This window comes from Macaca nemestrina, chromosome 7, assembly GCF_043159975.1.
Source record: "Macaca nemestrina isolate mMacNem1 chromosome 7, mMacNem.hap1, whole genome shotgun sequence".
Taxonomy (NCBI): Eukaryota; Metazoa; Chordata; class Mammalia; order Primates; family Cercopithecidae; genus Macaca; species Macaca nemestrina.
Window position 1 is genome coordinate 93947803 of NC_092131.1, and position 21547 is coordinate 93969349.

Consider the following 21547-nt stretch of genomic DNA (forward strand, 5'->3'; position numbering starts at 1 on the left):
AGAGATGTTGAGGCAAGGGAATTAGATATGGAAGAAAATATGCTAATTTTATAAATTTTATGGATTGGGGTCAATAGAGATTGACTATAATTGAGAAACTTTGTTTCAGAAGAACAGAATGATTCCTATGCCTTCAATTTCTATGGTTATCTTTTTCTATAATCTTTAATATCTCTTAGGAACAAATAGTTCACGTGGTGATAAAATATTTCTCTAAAGTTGAGTGATTCTATTAGTTTTATCACAATTTTAATTTATCCTATAAAATTCAAATAATATTAAATGCTCTCAAACTTAAAATTGCACAGATGCACTTTATCTTGCTACTTATATCCATCCATTGATCCACACACATGTATCCATTGTTCCTTCCATTAGTCTCCTTGCTTCTCTCTTTATCTGTTGTTTTACAATCACATTTATCTTTGTCGTTATATTTATATGTATATGTATATACATGGATTAAAATGTGTAATGTAACATTTCCCTAATGTTGGCAGTGGCTATTTCTGTGTAGTCATGTTTTCAAAAATTATTTTTCTTTGTTATGTTTATTGCTTGTGTTAAAATAATAGACATGTAAAATCATTATTTAAACAAAAAGTGATTTAGCTCACTATTCATAAGCCCTAAGAACATTTGGATTATATAAGTGAAATTTTAAAATCCTGGAAGATTTAACATATCATTTACAAACAGCATTGTGAACTTTGGAAAGCAAAATAATTTTTTCAATGCAGTGGACCTTTCTGGCTTATGAAAAATTATAAAGTGGACAAAGCCCACCTGCCCTGTGTGCGTTCTTTCTCTTATGTTATGACTGTCAACCTGCAAATGGTATAGAATTTTTGAAAATCTATTAGTATAGGAATCCCATCGGGGGCACTATGCAGAGTATGCTTCACTTTGTGGTTTCCCACACGTTCTCGTTCTCTAAAATAACTACTTTTTTTTTTTTTGAGACAGAGTCTTGCACAGTCACCCAGGCTGGAGTGCAGTGGCACTGTCTCGGCTTACTGCAAGCTCCACCTCCCGGGTTCATGCCATTCTCCTGCCTCAGCCTCCCGAGTAGCTGGGACTACAGGCGCCCGCCACCAGGCCCACCTAATTTTTTGTGTTTTTAGTAGAGACGGGTTTTCACCATGTGAGCCAGGATGGTCTCGATGTCCTGACCTTGTGATCCGCCTGCCTCGGCCTCCCAAAGTGCTGGGATTACAGGCGTCAGCCACCGCGCCAGGCCGATAACAACTCTTTTTTTTTTTTTTTTCTGTTTCCTGTGTCCATTTAGTAAGATACGGTTGCAAGACATTGCTACCTGACCTGTTATTCTATTGTATAATACTTTCTACACGACACTTGTGTAACAACTCCATCCAAAGTAGTGCATAACACCACACAGCAAATGAGAAAGGCGTTTATGAATACAAATGCATCGGGATGGTCCTCAAATCCCATATCCCTTTTGCTGACAAAAAGGAAAGGGATTGAACCACTAGTTGAATATCCAGCATTACAATCTTCCTTTTTTTTTTCTAAAAAAGATCTAAAGATCTTAGGAAAGCTTGACTCGTATGTTATTTATTTAGAAAGTCAAATGAGTAAAAGTTAGACTGCAAGGGGCTTAGAAAATATCCAATGAATTAGTATGCCTAAAGAAACTGAATATCATTAATAAAATCCATTGTTTTGGTCTTTGAAAAATATGATTGATTTTAATGATTAGCCACATCCCTAGAAATTGGATTCACATCTATTCTCTTCTGAATATTGCCACACTTCCTAATGATAATCCAAGCAGATGATCATAAATGGCAACAATGATAATGCAAGAGCCTGAAGGTGCCTGGAGGTGGGAAGGTGAGTGGAACATAGTTTGGGTCCCAGCTGTGTTTCACTTTTAAAAGACCATGTGTTTCTCGTTAGACCATCTTCTCTGTCCTGTGCTTTCATCCCTACTCTTCACAGTTCAACGTAGGAGCCAATTACAGAGGCTCCAGTGTGTTCTTTAGCTCCCTTTGCCTTTACCCTGTTGTTTCTCGCATGCTATCTGGACAAAAAGCTCAGGGCTTTTTTGTCTTTAATTGAATCATAGTAGAAGCTTAACCCCTCCCACTTCAGAGCAGTTATATTTTTATGTGGGCAAACATTTAAAATATAATCAAGGGAAATGGGTTCAAATCTGTTTCATTACAGCATAGAAGTAATTGCCAAGTAGGCCTTAAATCCATTCAAAATATGAATTGCAGCTCTGGGGTGACCACGGGAGGGAGCACTAGCCTCCCATCCCCTATATGCCAGGGCTGTATCTTGAGTTTCATGTCTGCCATGTGGACCAAACCCACCCCTGTGACCACAGACAGAGAGGCAGTCCTGGGCTGCTGGAGAGACCTCGAATCCTTTGACTTCTCCATTCCCCTTCCCCTCATCATCACCTCATCCCTCCAAGAGCCACAAGTGTGTAAAATATATTCATTTGCCAGAGGCTGTTTATTCTGTTTAATGGACACCTATTGGCCCCTCATGCTTTCTTTTTAGATTGTCTGAACAGGCACAAAGCAAATTAGTACAAAATGTTTTCAGCCAAGTGTCAGGTGGAATCACGGTGATGAATGCTCCACTCTTGCACTTTCTAACTTTTTTGGTGCCGTAGTGACAGCTTTGTCTCCCTCAATTAGAGATTCCTCGATGTGTTCTCTGTGTGGAGCCCCAAAACCAATACTGTAAGTTTGGGAGGTTCTGTTTCATAAAGACATCTTGAGCTCACTGTGAAAGAATAAATTATAAGGATTAGAGATTGGAGTTTTGAAAAGTCTCGAACATATTTTTCTGAATGGGGCATTTCTAGGCTTCTTTGGTTCTAGTAAAGATTAGGAAGTTCTACAACCATGCCACATACGAATGATAGGTTGCAATCCTTAAGCAGGAGACTCATTAATGACCTTGGTTTAAAACAAGCCCTTGGAGCCAGGAACTACCGGCAGCCCTTAATGTTCTTACACAAAATGTGTCTGTTCAAGTACTTCTGATATTACAGGGGAACCTTAGTTAGCATGCAACAAAAAGGCAACTATTATTACACATTGATAATGTTTGTAGTTCTCAGCTCAGCTTATATAGAAATAAGTTTAATTGGAACTTACATGATAATCTTCCAGGTCTAATTATTTTTAAACCATTAACAAATTTTATTTTATTTTTTTGAGATGGAGTGTCGCTTTGTCCCTCAGGCTGGAGTGCAGTGGTGTTATCTCAGCTCACCGCACCCTCCACCTCCCAGGTTCAAGCGATTCTCCTGACTCAGCCTCCCAAGTACATGGATTACAGGTGCCCGCCACCACACCTGGCTAATTTTTGTATTTTTAGTAGAGATAATGATCCACCACATTGGCCAGGCTGGTCTCAAACTCCTGACCTCAGGTGATCTGCCTGCCTCAATCTCCGAAAGTGCTGGGATTACAGGCATAAGCCACTGTGCCTGGCCCCATTCACAAATTTTAGAAAAATTCCCTCCTTCTCTTTACCTCTCTGTCTCCATTGCTTCATCTCTCTCCTTTTGTCTCTTCTCTCTTCTGCTCCGTTTCTTTCTATTTTTTTCTATGTCTGATGACGGCATACTGTATTTTATCTAATATCATTTGGAACCTGAAGCAATTATCAATTATCACTAAAGTTATCATCATCATCCACCTATTTATTAAAGTCTGAGGAATATAATCCTTTTAGTAACTCAAAATGTAGAAAATACGATAATAGATTCACATCTACAATAATAATTTAAAATAATGCAAACTGTCTAATTGCCTCTAGTCCAAATGGTACCAATTAGATGATATCTACTGGGATTGCTTTCCAACATAATTGCTCTGATAATCCAAGTTCCACCAACAAAGTGGGCTTTTAGCAGCCATTTGCTATTGCAAGACTCCTGGAAAATTTGGGTAGACCGCTAGATACCTAACTTAAATCTGAGCCAATCAGATCCTAGAAGTATTAGGGATCTGAGTCTCAGGCAGATGTCTCTGGGAGGCAGAAGGAACATCCATGAATAACTGTTGCTGAGATTCCTAGGTTGGATCTGGCTCTCCAATTTATTAAATTTTTCAACCTTTTGTCTGATTCCATGCAATGCTTTTCTTACAAATCTTTTGAGGATAGCCACCATAGTTACTTGTGACAAAAATAATCTTATGTAATCAGATTTGGATAACTAAACATGAGCAAACTTTAAATGAGATATTAAGTGTAAATCTATAATCATCTTTTACTGTCAGTGGAATCTCTAAGGTGTGGTAGTCGGCCTGGCAACCTAGGTTTTAATAATGGATGATTATAATAAGTGCGTAATTTTTCTTTTCTTGGCCTTGATTTCTGTTTTTATTTTTCTTCTTTTGACAAAATTTAAAAACAGATGAAATTAAATGGAATTTATTGAGAAAATGACAATTTATTCCAAATTAGATGCATTTAGATGATAAGATATATTTAGATGAAGAAAAATATTCATTCAGATAAGTCAAAATGAAATGTGGAAAAATTGAAATGTATTTTAAGGTGTTACTTTTCATCTCTTCAGTTTTAACCACTTGTTTTATTTTATGACATACTTGCATTTCCATGTTTAGGATAGAACATGGAACATGTATGTTACTTCCTATATTAGGCAATTCTTGCATTGCTATAAAGACATACCTGAGGTTTAATTGGCTCAAGGTTTTTCAGGCTGTACAGGAAGCATAGTGCCAGCATCTGCTTCTGGGGAAGCCTTGGGAAGCTTTTACTCATGGTGGAAGGCAAAGCTGGAGCAGGCATCTTCACATGGAAAAAACAGGAGCAAGAAGAGGAGGGAGGTGCCATACATTGTAAATGACCAGAACTCATGAAAACACACTCACTATGGTGACAACAGCACCACCTCATGAGGAATCTGCCCCTCTTACCCAAACACTTCTCACTAGGCCCCACATCCAACACTGGGGATTACAATTCAACATGAGATTTGTGAACATTCCAGTTCACAAACTGTAATGAATTCTGTACCATATGATTTCCAACACTTGAGATGATTCATGGTTTTTGATTTACTTGCCCTCAGATAGATAGTTATATATTTACTCACATATATCAAATATTGTATACAAAAGGTGCAATATTATGAACCAGGGTTTTATATTCCTGGAAAGACATCTTACAAAAATAAATTAAATAAAAGTAACACATGCTATGAACTTTTAATACATATGTAACAATTCAGTTAATATAATAAGTGTACCTCAAATGTTCTTTCATGAGGAAGGGAGAGTGGATTTTCATAATGGACTGAACTTGGCTGAAGATGCATGAGGCAAGAGTCCAGGGAAGCTGACTCAAACGTGAAATTATTCTTTTCCAGAAAGATTTCCCTACAGCAAATAGCATTTTTTTTTTTCTTCGAAGAGTTCTAGTGGCACTCCAGAGTAAGGTCATCTTTTGCATACATACCTAGAACACAGAATCTTATGTAGAACATCCATCATTTATTAATGATTGTGTGCTCTATTTCATTGCTGAGTGCCTATGAAGAAGAGTCTATAAATTTCACCACTTATTGAGAATATAATCTAAAACAAATCGTTATCCCTCAAAAGAACCTGAGGGCAAATAGGATATAGATAGGTATATATTAACATTCGAGGGATGTAATCTCTGTGCCTGCAGACAAATTTGGTGCCATATTTATTTTCCCAAAATGCAGGAAGCTTGCATTTTAGTGAAAGAGAAAAGCCAGTAGTCTTTATTTTTTCAATTCATAGAATAAAATATTTTCAACTATTTTAGCTATAAGCATGAAGACAAATCTATATAAGTAGATGCAATACAATTATTTTAAAAGCAAAGACAATAGAGCAAAGCAAATTAAGTTTATTTATGTAAAGTCATCTTCATACATTATTTTACTTAATCTTTATAATATCTCAGTGTGGTGAATGTTATAATAACCATTTTGCAAAAGCTCAGAACAACATTTTAAAAATTACCTTAATGCAAATATCTGATAGGTAGAACAACCAGAATTTGAACTCTGGTTGGTCTAATTCCAAAGCCTTGGGCTACTTCCATTATGCCATGTTTCCATTATGAAAGTCACATAATAGGAGGAGAAAATGAGATAATTAAAATGTGTGTTTTCTCGTACATAGTCAATCCTAGCCATCTAATTTCTGGGATATATGTTGAGCATTGGTTCCTAGTTTTTTCATTTGTGAAGTCCCTTTTGCCCTGTGGAATAAAATTCATTATGCCTAATGCAAAGCTATTAATATACAAAATAGCCTGCTTTCATTATTCTCATTAGTTAATAAGTATGTTTTTGTTTGAGTGCTAACCTTAGTCTAAAATGAGAAAAATGAGACTAATGACTGACTGAAGAAAGGAAAAAGTATTTTTTTCCTACAGTTCATCACAAAAAATACAATAAATATTGATATTATAAGCCATAACAACATTCAATATTGAATGTTTACAAAGTGAACACACTGGCATTTATCACATCTTAAATACAATTTGTCACAAAGCCTTACATTTTTGTTGAATACAGGTAATTTAAACAGAAGAGAGGACCCAGCCCCCCAACAAAATGTCCAGGTCCTATTCCATGTAACCTATGAACATGTTACCCTACACTGCAAAAGGGACTTCACAGATGTCAGTAAGTTAAGGCCATTGAGACAAATGATTCTGGATTGTCTGGTGGGCCCAATGTGATCAAAAGGCTCCTTAGAAGAGTTAGAGAAGATGCAATAATGGAAGCAGAATCAAAGAGAGATTTGAAGATGCTGCTGTCTTTGGAGAGAATGGCCAGGAGGCAAGGAACACAAGCAGCCCCTAGAAGTTGGAGAAGGTAAGGAAATAGATTTTTCCCTAGAGCCTCTAGAAGGAACTCAGGTTTGAAGACCAACACCTGGAATTCTTCATACCTAGTGAAACTCATTGCTGACTTCTGACTTCCAGAATTGTAAAAAGCTAACAATGTGCATTGCTTTACGTCACTGTGTGTGATGATCTGTTACAGCAGTGATGGGAAACAAACACAATAGGTAAATGGAAAGGTAGAGTTTTGGGTCCTAACTCTTCCAGTTGCATCATAAGGCTCAATATGATGAATGCTGCAATAACCACAGAATAATATTCAATGACTGTGTTTTGCAAGGCATTTAGGCAGGTACATCCTGTGACTATGTATCTCAGTAACCTCTTTGGGTAAAAGCTCATTTAGCAAATATATCAAAATCAAAATTAAATGAAAACCATTAATTAGCCTTTACATTAATGTTTTTGTTTGATATCTTAAGTTTTTGCTGAGTGCAATGAACACTCCTGATGCTTAAGATAATAATACATATTCCATTATTTCAAACCCCATGTTTTTTGTTTTACTTGGGAATCTCTTATTCTTGTTCTCTGCCTTCAGATTTCGCATGTTAATTCTCCTCTTTATCATGTGGGCATTTTTGACAACATTTGTAATGTGAGTGTATCTAGCACAATGATGTGACAAGGTAGAGATACAGCAAATACTTTCTGAAAGCCTGTAAATAGCCAGATGCAACCTGGAAAGCTGAGGCAGGAAGATCTCCTGAGGTCAGGAGTTTGAATCTAGCCTGGGCAACTCATAGCAAGACCCCCATCTGTACAAAAATTTTTTGTGATTAAATGATAAACCCTGAAACATAATTTTCTTTTCTTTTTTTTTTTTTTCTTTTTTTTTTTTTTTTTGAGACGCAGTCTTGCTCTGTGCCCCAGGCTGGAGTGCAGTAGCGCGATCTCGGCTCACTGCAAGCTCCGCCCCCCTGGGTTCACGCCATTCTCCTGCCTCAGCCTCCCGAGTAGCTGGGACAACAGGCGCCCGCCACCTCGCCCGGCTAATTTTCTTGTATTTTTAGTAGAGACGGGGTTTCACCGTGTTAACCAGGATGGTCTCGATCTCCTGACCTCGTGATCCGCCCGTCTCGGCCTCCCAAAGTGCTGGGATTACAGGCTTGAGCCACCGCGCCCGGCCCAAAAATTTTTTTTAAAAAGAGCTGGGCGCAGTGGTGGGTACTAGCTGGGTGGCTGAAGTGGGAGGTTTACTTGAGGCTAGGAGTCCCGGGTTGCACCACTGCACTCCAACCTGGGCAACATAATGAAACTGTCTTTCTCTCTCTGTCTCTCTCTCTCTCACACACACACACACACAAAAGCATAAAAATTAAAACAAGCAGCTGTTGTTTTTTTCTTTATTGAATTAAGCATGGTAATGATTTAAAAGGGGGCAATGAGAGTCCGTGTAATGCTATAAACTGGGCACTTCTCTTCTCTTCAGTTACACTTTAAGAGTAACAGAAGCTCTAAAACTCAGTTTGACAATATGTACCAACATCTAAAAAGATTCTATATCCTTTTTCCTGGCAATCTCATTTCAAGGAATCTATCTCAGAAAACAATAATCAAATGTATACCAAAATAATTATGATAGTGATGATGATTAACAGTGAAAAATGTGAGGAAAATAACTGTTATGTCAATTATTTTTTTAAATGTAATACCCTAGAAAATAGGATACAGAATTCTATGTGTTAATAGAACGATACAATATGTTTTGCTTTCTTGGTTAAACGTTTTTCTAATTTCTAAAGTTTACACACTTTTTCACATCTCTTATGAATGGAAAAGTTGGTATAACATTTATGTATCCTGTGTATTCCCAAAACAAAGGGAAAATGACTTGATTCATTTGAGAGCTCAGACACACAAAATGCTTGTTTTAATGTCAGAATCATCTCAATTGTCCACTAACATGAATCAAGTCTTGTATGTGACTCTCTAATTATTTATACCTGTGTAATAACCACCAGCAGCTCACTGCAGCACAAGAGGTAGCTTTAGTACTCAGAGCATTTGTATGTAAATGAAATAGATATTGACACAGTATACCTAAGCCACTGGTTTAACTGTTTTTAATGGAACTAATTCATATGAAAGTCAAGCAACAAAAAGTTACCACATTTCTCTACAAAATAGATGGCAAGCTATTTGACTAGAATGGTTAAATCAATAAGTATCACCACATATGACTGCTTTTTTTCAAATGATCAAATTACAGAAAGCAATATGGCTCTTAGAATGGTGCACAGAGCCTACCATTTTCGCTGGCTCATTCTAGGTCCTCACAGATAGTTCTTGAATCCATGTTTTAATAATTTACTAATGTCTATCAAATTATCACACTTTTTTGCTATTTTGACTTTTAAGCAAGTACCTCCAACATTAAAATGCCTTAGTCTGTGCTACTAATACACTGTGAGATTAGTTCCCAGTTTTGTTCTTGTCAGCCTGGTATTAGAATTATAATGCAATAGAAATTAATAAAACCCAAGTTTGAAGCCTTGCATATTATTTGAACCATATTTTTTCGTAGATTTCCCTTTTCCTCCAAGGACCCTGTCTCCACAAACTTTGAGGTGAAAACCAAGAAGGAATGCTTTCCTCCTAAATCTCTTTGATATTATTCGACAGTGCTTATTAAGTTTCCAGTGAGTCCCAGACACATTGTGCCGTAGGGTCTTTCAGATGGACACATTCAAGTCAGCTATAAAGCTGTGCTCCACGTGCTGCCATCAGCGTAGCCCATGTGTCTTATGGGAATACCTGAGAGTGTCTGCTCTGGGCAGCAGACACCACTGACAATAATGGACATTGTGGTTTTGACTGAACACAAATTGTTCCCTTCTTCTGAAAATAGCACTTTGATTCTCTTTGGGACCATTATTGAATGCATGGACTTTCAACCTACACTGCCATGTTTGAATCTCAACTCTGTGAGATATTGGACAAGTTACTTAACATCTCTGTGCATACAGCTAATCATCTGTAAAATGGGGATATTATGAGGATGAACTGAGCAATTAATCACAAAAGCAATTAGAACAGTGCCTGACACATAATAAGCCCTATAAATTATCTGTTAAACAAATAGACAAATCCTCTCCCTTGCATTCTGTTTCCATGAGATTCTCTGCACTCCCTTGGCCAAGAAGTAACACTTGACCTAAGTCAAATCTAGCCAGGCTCATTGTTAATACACATCCTTGTCACATATATCCTGGTATGTAAGTCTAATTATTATTCTTTAGGGTATATTCTCTGAAATGAGATGGCAGGGTGACATATCAAAATTGTTAAGATTCTAGTACATATTGTCAAACTGCTTTTTTAGGGAGTTTCTGTTACTTTTAGAAAGTGACTGGAGTACATTAAAAAGAAACATTTTGACAGTGAAGCCCTAGAGAACTTCTTCATTAGTTTCTGCTACCTAAAGCCTTAGAGTTGCCGGCTCCTGTATTTCATATACAAGAAACAAATATTTCTCTTCTTATGAGAAGGTTGAATACTTTAAATAGGTTTAAGAGTCCTTTTTATGTCTTTCTTTTTATTTATTTATTTCGTATTTTTGATCGCTTATCATTGGTTTGTGGATGTTTATCTTATCACTGTCTGAAGTAATATTTTAGAAGGTTAGCTTTTTTTTTTTGTCTATGAAATGAAATGACATCCTGTCATGCAGAAGATTTATACTTTCTACATAACCAAATTTATCAAGCTATTTTATGGCTTCTGGATTTTGAGTCATAATTAAGTTCTTCTGCACTTTAATAGGTAATGTAGTTTCTCCATGTTTTCTTAAGTAGTTTCACATTTAAATTCTTGACTTATTTATTCTACAATTCTACAATCATTAATTATAGATTAATTTATTCTGAATTATGATGCTTGCCCAGAAGGATATATTTATAAAAAAAACTCTTCAATATTTTCTTGTAGTGTTTTTATGATTTAACATTTTTACTTCAATCATTGATCAATTCGTGATATATTTTGGTGCACAGTGGCAATGCAGTAGACTTATGCCATTAATCAGCTTAGGAAGCATATGCTCAAGGATCCGGAGCTCTAAGTAGAAAGTATTTTTACTTCCTTTATTGAGGTGATTATTCTGGCACTACTTAATAAAAAAACTATCCTCTCACCGATGAACTGTCATAGCATTTTTATTTCCAAAAGCAGTTGACTATAAACATAAGTGTTAATTTCTGGTATCTCAATTGTTTTCCATTTTTCCATATTGCCATTTTTCTGCCAAAACTACACTCTCTTGATTTTTAAATTGTAGCTCCACAGTAAGTTTCAAAACCGGATGGTATCTGCCCTTCCACATTTTCTTCTTTTTCAAAATTGTGTTTGCTCTCTAAAGTATTTTGAACTCTCATATCAACTTTAGGATCAGATTAAGAATTTCTGTCAAAAAAATTATCCTAGAATTTTGATAGTGATTGTGAATTCGCAGTATTTAAAAAGAATTGCCATTCAACCAATATTTACTCTTCTATCAATGAACATAAAGTATCTCTTCATTTATTTTGATCCTCTTTAATCTCTCTAAGCAATGATGCCTTAACCTTTTTATCCTATTGAAGATATAAATATTTTACTCTGTGTGTGTGTGTGTGTGTGTGTGTGTGTGTGTGTGTGTGTGTGTGTGATGGTCTCACTCTGTCACCCAGGCTGGAGTGCAGTGGCACAATCCTGGCTCACTGCAGCCTCCACCTCCCAGGCTCAAGTGATCCTCCCACCTCAGCCTCTAGAGTATCTGGGACTACAGGTGCAAAAAAACATGCCTTACTAATTTTTTGATTTTTTTTAGAGATGACGTCTCAGTATGCTGCTCAGGCTAGTCTCGAAGTCCTGGGCTCAAGCAATTCTCTTGCCTCAGCCTCCCAGTGGTAAGATGACAGGCGTGAACCACAATGCCCAGCCTGAAATTTTTACATTTGAATTTCAAATTCAAATTTTACATTTCAATTTCAAAATTTCAAATTGTTCATTGCTACTATATAAAACTGCAATGACTTTTTGGTATCTTTTGGCTTTGTTAAACTCATTCATTAGCTCTACTAATTTAATTGCGTATTCCTCAGGATTTTCTAGATACGTTTTTCTTAATACAGAATCATGTCATTTATAAAAAGACAGTTTTGCTTCCTCCTTACAAGTCTGCCTTCTTTTCAGTAATTTTATTTTTCTCATAGCAGTGTGTAGAACCTCCATTCTATGCAGCTTTGTTGAATAGAAGTGTGAGAGGGGGCATCCTTGCCTTGTACCCATTTTTAGGAAGAAGCATTTAGTCTTTCACAATTAAACTTGATATAAACTGTAAGTTCTTGTAGATTGTTTATATCAGGTTGAAGAAAATTCTTTTTATTTTTATTTTCTTGAGACTTATCTTTGTTAGGGATTGCATTTTCTCAAAGGGTTTTTCTATATCTACAAAATGATCAGGTTGATTTTTTCTTAATTCTATTAATTTTATATAAATGCCATATAATAATGGCATACAATATTTTTAGGTGTTGCTGAATTCAGTTTGCGAAAAATTCATTAAGAACATTTGTATTTATATTCATGACAAATATTGGTGTGGAGTTTTATTTTCTGGTGATGCCTTTCTCTGGTGTTGGTGATAGAGTAGTACTGGTTTTATAGAATGGGCTGGGAAGTGCGCCTTCCTCTATTTTTTGAAAGAGTTTATGAAGGAATTTTATTATCTCTATTTTAAATATTTGATAGATCACACAGGTGAAAGTTTATAGGTCTGGGCTTTTCTTATGGAAAAAATTTTAATTACTGAGGTAATGTCTTATTACAGTTAACTCAGGTTTCCTATTTCCTTTTGAGTCAGTTTTGATAATTTATGTCTAAGTTTTATTTTATCTAAATTATCTAATTTTATGGCATATCGTTTTGCACAATATTATACTTAATTCTTTTAATTTCTTTATACTTGTTAGTAATGTTCCTTTTTATTTCTGATATTGGTAATGTGTTTCTTTTGTTTACTTTTTGTCATTACAGCTAAAGGTAACTCAATTTTATTTTTGATCTCAAAAAAGCAACTTTTGATTTAATATTATTGTTACCACTTTCCTGTTTATTCCTTTTGTTATCCTTCTAATGTTTAATATTTTCTTTCTTCTAGTTTTGTTCTACATTAAGCGGAAACATTATGCAAGCCATAAATTGAGTGAGGGATATTGTAAGTAGTAGTTTTGTTCCACTTATTTTATTAGTCTCTTAAGGTGGAAGCTTAAATTATTGATTTTAGAACTTTCTGAAAACCAGAACTTTCTGATTTTCTTTAGTTGTTTTTTGCTGTAAATGTCCCTCTAACCATTGCTTAACTGAACCCCATAAATTCTGCTAAATAGTACTTTCATTTTTGTTAATTTCAGTATTTTCCTAAAATTCCCTTTTGGGTTATTTAAAAGTATGTTGTTAAATTTCCAAATATTTGAAGAAGTGGCTATTTCTAAGATTTCTGTTTGTTGGTTATCTCTAATTCCACTGTGGTAAGATGACATATTTATGGGACACAAATACTTTTAAATTGATTTCAAGCTTATTTCGTCACCCAAAATATGCTCTATCTTGGAGAATTCCCCATATGTGCTTGAAAATATTATCTTTCACGCGCGTCTCTGTGAAGAGACCACCAAACAGGCTTTGTGTGAGCAATAAAGCTTCTTTTTTTTTTTTTTTTTTTTTTTTTTTTTTGAGACGGAGTCTTGCTCTGTCGCGGAGACTGGAGTGCAGTGGCCGGATCTCGGCTCACTGCAAGCTCCGCCTCCCGGGTTTACGCCATTCTCCTGCCTCAGCCTCCCGAGTAGCTGGGACTACAGGCACCTGCCACCTCGCCCGGCTATTTTTTTGTATTTTTTACTAGAGACGGGGTTTCACCGGGTTAGCCAGGATGGTCTCGATCTCCTGACCTCGTGATCCGCCCGTCTCGGCCTCCCAAAGTGCTGGGATTACAGGCTTGAGCCACCGCGCCAGGCCAGCAATAAAGCTTCTTAATTTACCTGGGTGCAGGCGGGCTGAGTCTGAAAAGAGAGTCAGCGAAAGGAGATAGGGGTGGGGCTGTCTTATAGGATTTGGGTAGGTAAAGGAAAATTACAGTCAAAGGGGGTTGTCCTCTGGTGGGCAATGGTGGGGGATCACAAGGTGCTCAGTGGGGGAGCTTTTTGAGCCGGGATGAGCCAGCAGAAGGAATTTCACAAGGTAATGTCATCAGTTAAGGCAAGGACCGGCCATTTTCACTTCTTTTGTGGTTGAATGTCATCAGTTAAGGCAGGAACAGGCCATTTAAATTTCACTTCTTTTGTGATTCTTCAGTTACTTCAGGCTATCTGGATGTATACATGCAGGCCAAGGGGATATGATAGCTTAGCTTGGGCTCAGAGGCCTGACATTTCTGTCTTCTTATATTAATAAAAATAAAACAAAATTCCTGTCTTCTTATATTAATAAAAATAAAACAAAATAAAAATAAAACAAAATTAATAAAAAGTGTTGAAGTGTTGGGGCAGTGAAAATTTTGTTGGGGGGGGCGATATGCAGAGATAATGGGTGATGTTTCTCAGGGCTGCTTTGAGCGGGATTAAGGGTGGTGTGCGAACCTAGAATGGGAAAGATTAAGCTGAAGGAAGATTTTATGGTAAGGGGTGATATTGTGGAGTTGTTAGAAGAAACATTTGTATAGAATTATTGGTGATGGCCTGGATACAGTTTTGTATGAATTGAAAAACTAAACAGAATAAGAGAAGGAGAAAAACAGATATTAAAGGACTAAGAATTGGGAGGACTCAGGACATTTAATTAGAGTGTCTAGGGAGGTTCAGCTTAGCCCTGCCGACAAAGATTATATATTTACTTTAAGAGGGAGTTAAGAGTGATGGTTTGGGGATAGCACCAGGAGATATCAGCTGTGATGGCTTGGAGAAACAGTGTAAACTGGCAGTATAAACAAGAGCAGGGCATTTATGAGTACTTGAGAATGGTGAATAGGAGTATGACTAGACAGAAGATAGTAGGGATGACAAGTTTTTTGGGGTGCAGTCCAAGTTGATCTGGTGTCTGGAATGAGACTGGGGCCTAATAAAAAGGAGCGTCTATACAGGATCTTAAATGGGCTATAGCAATTTAAGCAATCTGAGGACAGGCCTGAATTCTGAGAACGTAAGTGGTAAAAGTACTGTCCAGTCCTTTTTAAGTTGGTGGCTGAGCTTGGTAAGGTGTGTTTTTCAAAGACCATTAGTCCATTCTACCTTTCTTGAAGATTGAGGACTGTAAGGGGTATGAAGGTTCCATCAAAGACCAAGAGCCTGAGAAACTGCTTGGGTGATTTGACTAGTAATGGCTGGTCCATTATCAGACTGTATAGAGGCTGGAAGGCCAAACCGAAAAATTATGTCTGACAGAAGGGAAGAAATGACCGCGGTGGCCTTCTCAGACCCTGTGGGGAAGGCCTCTACCCATCCAGCGGAAGTGTCTACCCAGGCTAAGAGGTATTTTAGTTTTCTGACTCAGGGCATGTGAGTAAAGTCAATTTGCCAGTCCTGGGCAGGGGCAAATCCCCAAACTTGATGTGTAGGAAAGGGAGGGGGCCTGAATAATCCTTGAGGGGTAGTAGAATAGCAGATGGAACACTGAAAAGTGATTTCCTTGAGGATAGATTTCCATGATGGAAAGGAAATGAGAGGTTCTAATAGACGGGCTAGCGGCTTGTAACCTACATGGAAGAGGTTATGAAATGATGACAGAATAGAATGGACCTGTGAGGCTGGAAGGAGATAATTTCCTTTGTGTAAGAACCATTTGCCTTCTTTGGGAAGAGACTGATAGATGGAAGATTCAGCGGGGGAGTAGGTGGGAGGGACTGATGTGAAGGAGAAAAACTGGCCATGAGGGACAGAAATTGGAATGCTAGCTGCTTGTCTAACCACCTTATCAGCATAAGCGTTGCCTAGAGCAATGGGATCTGACGCCTTTTGATGGCCCTTGCAGTGAATGACTCCAGCTTCCTTTGGAAGTAAAGAGGCCTTGAGCAGAGTTTTTATTAAAGAGGCATTAATGATGGAAGATCCTTGCATAGTGAGGAAATCTCTTTCAGCCTATATAACAACATGGTGGTGCAGAGTATGGAAGGCATATTTAGAGTCAGTTTAAATATTGACGCTTAGTCCTTTTGCAAGAGTGAGGGCCTGAGTTAAGGCAACTAGTTCGGCTTGCTGAGAGGTAGTGGAGGGTGGCAGAGTGGTAGCCTCAATGATAGGTGTGGAAGATACTATAGCATAGCCTGCCTTTGCTGGTGAGTGGCGAATAGGCCTGGTGTAACTGCCATCAATAAACCAAGTGTCTTCAGGGTGCGGAACGTGAAAGAATATGGGGAAATTGAGTGAATGTCAGATGGATCAGAGAGATACAGTCATGGGGGTCAAGTGTGGTATTAGGAATAATGTGGGAGGCCGGATTGAAGTCCAGGCCAGGAACAATGGTAATTGTGGGAGACTCAACAAAGGGTGGGTATAGCTGAAGGAGCCGCGGAGCAGAAAGTATATGCGTCAGGTGGGAGGAAGAAAATAGATTTTGGAAGTTATGAGAACTGGAGAGAGTGAATTGAGCATAGTTTGTGATTTTGAGGGCCTCTAAAAGTATTAGGGTGGTGGCGGCTGCCACACACAGACATGAGGGCTAGTAGGCTAAAACAGTAAAGTCAAGTTGTTTGGCTAAACAGGCTACAGGGTGCGATCCTGGCTCTTGTGTAAGAATTCTGACCACACCAACCATGCCTAGGAAGGAAAGGAGTTGTTTTGTAGAAGGGATTGGGGTTTGGGAGATTAGCCAGACACGATCAGCAGGGAGAGCACATGTGTTGTTTTTATGAGAATTATGCCGCGATAGGTAACCGATGAGGAAGAAATTTGGGCTTGACTGAAATAATGGGGGCTGTCTGTGAAGCCTTACGGCAGTACAGCCCAGATAATTTGCTGAGCCTGGTAGGTGTCAGGGTCAGTCTAAGTGAAAGCAAAGGGAGGCTGGGATGAAGGGTGCAAAGGAATACTAAAGAAAGTATGTTTGAGATCCAGAACAGAGTAATGGGTTGTGGAGGGATGTATTGAGGATAGGAGAGTATATGGGTTTGGCACCATGGGGTGGACAGGCAAAACACTTTGGTTGATAAGGCACAGATCCTGAACTAACCTGTAAGCTTTGTCTGGTTTTAGGACAGGTAAAATGGGGGAATTGTAAGGGGAGTTTACAGGCTTTAAAAGGCCATGCTATAGTAGGCAAGTGATAACAGGCTTTAATCCTTTTAAAGCGTGCTGTGGGATGGGATATTGGCATTGAGTGGGGTAAGGGTGATTAGGTTTTAATGGGATGGTAAGGGGTGCATGATAGGTCACTAAGGAGGGAGTAGAGGTATCCTATACTTGTGGGTTAAGGTGGGTGAGATATGAGAGGAAGATGCAAAGGAGACTTTGGGTTGGGAAGAAGGGTGGCAATGAGATGTGGCTGTGAGCCCCTAAGCCGAGCAGATCTGGGAAGGAGTCAGTCAGAGAGCCTTGGGCTAGAGCTTTAGGGGCTCTAGGAGTAGCTACTGTGTGAGCTGGGCAGTCTGATTTCCAGTGGGTCCCTGCACAGATGGGACATGGCTTGGGAGGAATCCCGGGCTGCGGGTATTCCTTGGCCCAGTGCCCAGATTTCTGGCACTTGAAGCAAGATCCTGATGGAGGAAGTCCTGTAGGAATGATTGACTGCTGAGGCTTAGGCGTGTGCAGCTTAGGCATTTTGAAGTCCTTGTGTGCCGGCAGTGTGACTGGGTTTTGTCTCATAGCAGAGGCAAGTAATTGTAACTCAGAAATGTATTGCTGTCTGGCTGCCTCCTCTCTATTATTGTACACCTTGAAGGCAAGGTTGATTAATTCCTGTTGTGGGGTTTGAGGGCCAGATTCTAATTTTTGAAGTTTTTTCCTAATGTCAGGAGTGGATTGGGTGATAAAATGCATATTAAGAATAAGGCGGCCTTCTGGCCCTTCTGGGTCTAGGGTGATAAAGCGTCTAAGGGTTGCTGCTAAGCGGGCCATGAACTGGGCTGCGTTTTCATCTTTACCTTGGGTAGTTTATTTAAGTTTGTCATAATTAACAGCTTTGTAAGCTGCCTTTTTAAGCCCTTCAACTAGGCAGGAAATCATGTAATCTCACCTAGCTATACCTGGGGAATCTGCCTGATAGTTCCATTAGAGATCCTCTCGGGGAACTGCTCTAATGCCTTCCTAGAGGTCTGACTTGTGAAGCCAGTGGTTATCAGTGTGAGATTGGGCTAGAGAAAAAACTCTTTCCCATTCATCTGGGGAGAGGGTAGAAGTCAGGATGACATTTAAGTCATTCCAGGTTAAACTGTAGGACAGAGTTAGATATTGGAATTCCTGTATGTATTTAGTGGGTCTGATGAGAAAGAGCCTAAATGCTGACTGATCTGAGAGAGGTCTGATAGAGAAAAAGGTACATGTACCTTGACTATGCCTTCAGCTCTAGCCACTTCTCTAAGATGAAATTGTTGTGCAGGTGGGGAAGATCTAGTCGCAGAACTAAACTGTAAGCCAGACCGGGTATGAAGAGTGGGGGTGATAGAAGGATTATAGGGTGGATGAGTGGAGGCTGAGGAAGAACTGGGACTTAGCTCAGCCTGGCAATGAGGGTTGGGAAGAAGGGCGGCTGTGAGCAGTTCCCCGAGAGGATCCCTAATGGAACTATCAGGCAGATTCCCCAGGTATAGCCTGGGGAGGAAGGGAGAGGTCAGATGAGTCTGTAGAAAAGGAAGACTGGAAAGACTCAGCAATGCTTGGGGTTGGGACTGAGGGGACAGGCGAGAGGGAAAGAAGAAGGATTTGGGAGGAATTGCGTTGGGAACAGAGACTAGGGAGGGAACGAAGTGTGAAAAGTGCCTGGATGTAAGGCACCTCAGACCATTTGCCCATTTTATGACAAAAATTATTTAGGTCTTGTAGGATGGAGAAATCAAAAGTGCCGTTTTTTGGCCATTTAGAGCCATTGTCAGGTTTGTATTGGGGCCAAGCGGTGTCGCAGAAGAAAATAAGGCATTTAGGTTTTAGGTCAGGTGTGAGTTGAAGAGGTTTTACGTTTTTGAGAACACAGGCTAAGGGAGAAGAGGGAGGAATGGAAGGTGGAAGGCTGCCCATAGTGAAGGAGGCAAGCCCAGAGAAAAGAGAAAGTAGAGACACGGAGAGAAGGGGTCGGGGGGTTCTTGCCCTCCAGAAAAGCAGAGAAGGGGTAGAGACATGGAGAAAAGGGTTTGGGGGGTTCTTGCCCCCCAGAAAAGCGGTACTTGCCACTAAGGGTGAAGGACCAAGGCAGGCATCCCTGCGGGTCGGACACCTCTGAAATGTGGGTGAATAATCAGGCAGTTGTCCCTGCGTGATTAATCACCAAGGGAAGACTGTCTTCCCGAGTCCGTGACTGGCGCTGGAGTTTTGGGTCCACGGATAAAACGTGTCTCCTTTGTCTCTACCAGAAAAGGAAAGGAATTTGAAATTAAGAGAAGGGAGAGATTGAAGTGTGGTGCCAAGACTGAAAGGAGAAAGAGGTTGAGTGATAGTGATAGAGGTTGGACAAGAGAGTGAAAAGAGGCCGCTTACCAGATTTAAAATTGGTGAGATGTTCCCTGGGCTGGTTGGGCTGTGGACCAAAGGTCGTAGGTGGATCTTTCTCACGGAGCAAAAAGCAGGAGGACAGGGGATTGATCTCCCAAGGGAGGTCCCCTGATCCGAGTCAAGGCACCAAATTTCACACCTGTCCGTGTGAAGAAACCACCAAACAGGCTTTGTGTGAGCAATAAAGCTTTTTAGTCACCTGCGTGCAGGCGGGCTGAATCCAAAAACAGAGTCAGCAAAGGGTGGTGGATTATCATTAGTTCTTACAGGTTTTGGGATAGATGGTCGAGTTAGGAACAATGTTTTGCAGGCAGGGGGTGGATCTCACAAAGTACATTCTCAAGGGTGGGGAGAATTACAAAGAACCTTCTTAAGGATGGGGAGATTACAAAGTACATTGATCAGTTAGGGTGGGCAGAAACAAATTACAATGGTGGAATGTCATCAGTTAAGGCTATCTTCACTTCTTTTGTGGATTTTCAATTGCTTCAGGCAATCTGGATGTATACGTGCAGGTCACAGGGGATATGATGGCTTAGCCTGGGCTCAGAGGCCTGACAATATCTATCTTCAGTAGTTACACCAAAGGGTTTATATATGACGATTAGGTCAAATTGTTTTATAGTCCTGTTCAAGTTTTTGAACTTGATAAATTTCTATCTTTCTTATTAATCATTGAAAGTAAGTCACTGAATTCTTTCAGCAGTTATTGTTGAATGGTTGATATATGATTTCAGTTTGCTAGTTTGTTGTTTCATGTGCTTGGGATTCTCTTGCTAGATGTGTATACACATTATGGTTGTTACGTATTTCTGATGTACTTAAATTTCCCTCTACAAATTGCCCCCTACATATTTAGGCATTAAAAGAAAAATTCAGTCAATCTATGTCTTTGAATACAAAGTGCTTTTGGTAGAAATTATAGAATCAGGTTTTAAAAAATAAATCTAATCTGGCAGTCTGGTTTTTCACTAAAGAATCTTTACATCTATTATCATTTTTATATAGGTAAAATTTTATTTGCCAATTTGCTTGCCATTTGAATGCTACCATTTTTAAAGTTTTTATTCCTCTCTTGCTGTTTTGTTTTAGGTTACATAAATATGGCTTTACTTCTGTTATTTCTTAATATATTATTTTGAGGGTTCTTTTTTTTGTAGTTGTTGTAGGCATTATAATATTCCTCTAAACCTACTTCAAAATAATACTAATTTAAATCCATTAATTACAGAAATTGCTTCACTATATGTCCCTTTACTACCTTCTCCTTTTTGTTATTTTCCTGTATATGATAAACCCCTGAAACCGTTTAAAATTATAATCTAAAAAAATCATAAGAAGATATGTGGCTACCTTATTAGGAATGATTTGGCTATTTTCCAGAACTCCCTGTTAAATCCTTGAATAGTCCTGTGTTCTACATCTCACCTCCAATCGACCTGCAATCTCAGCCAAATGAAACCTCTGAACTCCCTTGTTTTCTCACCTTTGAGATTTCTTTGACCACATTACAAGTCAAGGGAGTTCTCTTCTCCCATGATGGGTAACTTCCTATTTTCAAAGCCAGCCACACCTTGATTGAACTAAGGCTCTGATGGAGCTGGTAGGTGGGATGGAGGATGGGAGCATCCTTACTCAAAAATGTCTCAGATTCCCACATTTAATACCAGAAGTTTGGTAGTTTTCATAAATAAACCCTTCTCTGTTTTATGCTTTTGGTTAAATATCGGGTTGCTTAAATGATTTTTTTTTTTTTTTAAATCATCTTATCCAGATGTATCGTTGCTTTTTTGGGGATAGGATTTGTTGACCTTCTCACTCTATCACACTGGAAATTGCTCTCTGGACCTGTTTTATTGTTAAAAGCCACTTCTAAAAATACAATATAACCTAAAGATCTTAACAGTTCTCTGGACAGAATTTCTGCATTGCCTATCAAGTTAAGTCTAGACTGTCCTGCCCGAGTT

At 38.8% G+C, this 21547-nt stretch overlaps 1 long non-coding RNA gene across 1 annotated transcript in view; it reads right to left on the bottom strand.

The window, feature by feature from the left end:
• Nucleotides 1–2466: 2466 nt before the first annotated feature.
• The window catches only part of LOC139364118 (uncharacterized), a 177177-nt gene continuing 158096 nt past the window's right edge, over nucleotides 2467–21547 (bottom strand). Inside the window, exons 4-5 of the long non-coding RNA XR_011625399.1 lie at nucleotides 4690–4809; nucleotides 2467–2763 (exon numbers count right to left, since the gene is read on the bottom strand). This is a non-coding gene — a long non-coding RNA (uncharacterized lncRNA). The remainder of the gene's footprint in view (nucleotides 2764–4689; nucleotides 4810–21547) is intronic.